We start from the raw sequence: 3,068 nt of genomic DNA, 5'->3' as shown, positions 1-3,068 counted from the left end.
TATTGTAAGGGTTTTATTTGATTAAATGATAACTCCCGACGCCTTTCCTCATTTGCTTTGAATACAAAGGGTCCCTTTAGAAGTAAATGTTGGAAGAATTATTAGTACGAAACCCACTTCGGTTTCATTGAACGACCTTCTACCAGATCACAAAGTCAGCGATCACAATTCACAAGCTTAAAGAATACACCTCTACGTTTTTTCGTCGCAATGGAGCGGAACAGTCTGTTTTAGTGTTCTTCCACTTCTGTGTTTGAATAAAAAGCTCATTTGAATTCTATGAGAATCGAAATTGCTCCCCTTTTCGCCGTAGTAACTTAATTTAATCGAGTTCTATCATGTCTTTTAGATTAGATACTTGAATATTAGTGCTTAGCGTGAATGGAAAAAAATGTCTCTTATGATATGAGGTGAGCTTTACATGAGGTTTATTAAACTTTTGATTACATTTGAAACACATTCAATTGCTCGTTATTGATATAGTTCTTCTGATAAAATATTGCTACACAATTTTAAAATGCAGAATTGAATAAGAATAAAGTTCTTTCTGACAAATGATCTATAACGGTAACCATGATAAACTACTTACTGCTAACATCAAATTTCTAACAGTAGGTAATATAAGAGATCGATAGCTCCTGTTTCAAAAATATCACTTATCGCAAGGAAAAGAAATAGGGAACTTTACAGTGCCTACAACGTCACAGACATATTTCAGATAGAGATAAGCAGAAGGTAAGAGGTCTATTTCACAAGTGAAAGAATGCATTAGTTACTAGTAACATTGTAATTACCAATAACAATAACTCTTAGAAACATTAAGAAAACCTATAAATTAGAAATCTTAATAAAAAAATATCACATATCAAAAGCTTATTAATATTCGAATTAATTTAATTTAATTTCTAATCATAATGAAATATTAAGTTACAAGTTTTGCTAATAGTATATAGCTGAAAATAGGTTTATCTGATAGATGCTATGCTGCCAATTCTTTTACCGGTACATTCCGAGCGCGGGAACATGGAATTTTCAATGTCCGGTAGTTATCTAGGCGCTTATACTAGGAATAAAAATGGAGCTGTTCCAAAGAGTACGAACTGATGTATTCTTTAACATAATTAAATTTAAATACATATATTATTATTTTCTTCAAGTCATGTTACTAAGTCTCTAGATAATGAATATTAATAACGCTCTTCATCGCCGTTGTCTAGAATACGGTAACATGATTTTCTCTTGATTATAGCAACGATAATTAATTTGAAAGGTGTTTAATACTAAGAAATCTTATACTCGTATTCTTGTTTTAAATTACCAGCTTTCTGCTATCTATTAGGTATAAAGCTTCTTGGGTATAAACAAAATTATATTACGTAAATATAACTACACAATTGAAAATATAACATTGATTTTCATATCTGCAATTATTCAGCTAACATTAATTTATAAGTCATTTACTAACATAGATGGATCTCTGTTATCAAGGTAATTGTTTCAAATAAATAAGATACGAATTTACGAATTAATTTACATTAAAATCAGGTAACAAAGCTATCCATCCACGCACAACAATTCGTTAAACGTACGTGAATAAATTCAATCTAAAAAACTTTAGTTCCTAACAAAGTTTCTACAATGAGATTAAAACAGCTGTTTATAGAAAAACTAACGTAATAAACTTCTAATTAAGATCTATAAATCGCTCGATTTTCCGCGCCGGATCCCGACTGAACCCGCGTTATTGGAAAAGTTTCCGTTCGATCTACCTTAATAGACTTACACAAATTGAGTTCATTAAAAATTATTTTATCTAGCCACGTTTATTATGTTTAAAAGTTGTTGCAGAACGGATGAAGCTAATCGAAAGTTTAATAGAGCATCACTTTTATGGATTTTAATATTTTAATTATTACTCACATAGAATTTTAAATTTGATTTTAGCTCGACAATTAAGTAGTTGTACTATTCAAACTATTCGAGTCTGTAAGTTTTTAGCTAATAAAAGTCATTGATGCAAGATGTAGGTAATTATCTAGGAATTAATTATTAAAAAATAAAGATGAAGGTAGTTGCTTATAAGAGGAATATATACGTCTTTAATGAACGAAATGATTTATCAAATGAGAACGAACAAGAAATAATTACTACCTACTTTACTTGTTATGAAATTACTATTCCTAAACATCTGTGAAAACGTAATACATACATATTGTTATAGTTTTCAAAGATTACGCAGCATACCTACTACGTAGTGAGTCGGGACATACCCCGACTCACTCTACTTACATATACAATAAACATTGTACCTGTACACAGGTATAATAAAAAATAATTATTCAATATTAAAACGAATATAAGAAATCGCAAATCAAATATTACAACTCGACAAACCAATTCACCTACACGAATACGATGAGCAAAGATGTTTACAAAGTCTGCTAAACACTTGTGAAGTGGGGCGCGACTTGAGTGCTCACTTGAAGACGAGTATGAGCTTCACTGTACTTGAGTGTCGAGTTTATTTGCTTTATATTCATCTAGTGTCAGAGATTTAGCGTCACTCAGGTGACGTTGTATGCACTTCTACTCCATACATGGCTTATTAAATTATAAAAAAAGTGTTTTGATGAATTATGTGTATGAAGTACTACAGAATTTACAATCAAATAATAGAATAGATACATCAAACTATGTAAAAGTATAAGATCTAAACTACAAGACGTACCTATTAATTTTGTAAGTTGAAAATGTAGGTAGAGGTTTTGTTCCTGGTAACTACATTATCTATACTATCTAATAATATTATAAAGCTGAATCTCAGGAACTACTGGTCCGATTTGAAAATTTTTTTCGGTGTTTGATTGCCCATCCATCGAGAAAGGCTATATTATGGCCTGAATATAAGGGATATAATATATCATCACGCTAAGACCGACAAAAGCTGAGCCACGCGGGTGAAATATTTTCGACGTGATTTTTCTCTAACTTCTTAAAATTCCATCCAAGCATTACAATACAGTATTACCTTTTCATTAATTAATGCCAAAATTTGAATAATCTAACTT

The sequence above is a fragment of the Colias eurytheme genome, chromosome 15, assembly GCF_061535395.1.
Source record: "Colias eurytheme isolate Ceu_HAF_F1 chromosome 15, ilColEury1 Martin Lab GWU primary, whole genome shotgun sequence".
In the NCBI taxonomy this organism is placed as follows: Eukaryota; Metazoa; Arthropoda; class Insecta; order Lepidoptera; family Pieridae; genus Colias; species Colias eurytheme.
The sequence above is the reverse complement of the archived record's forward strand: the minus strand, read 5'-3'. Positions refer to the sequence as shown.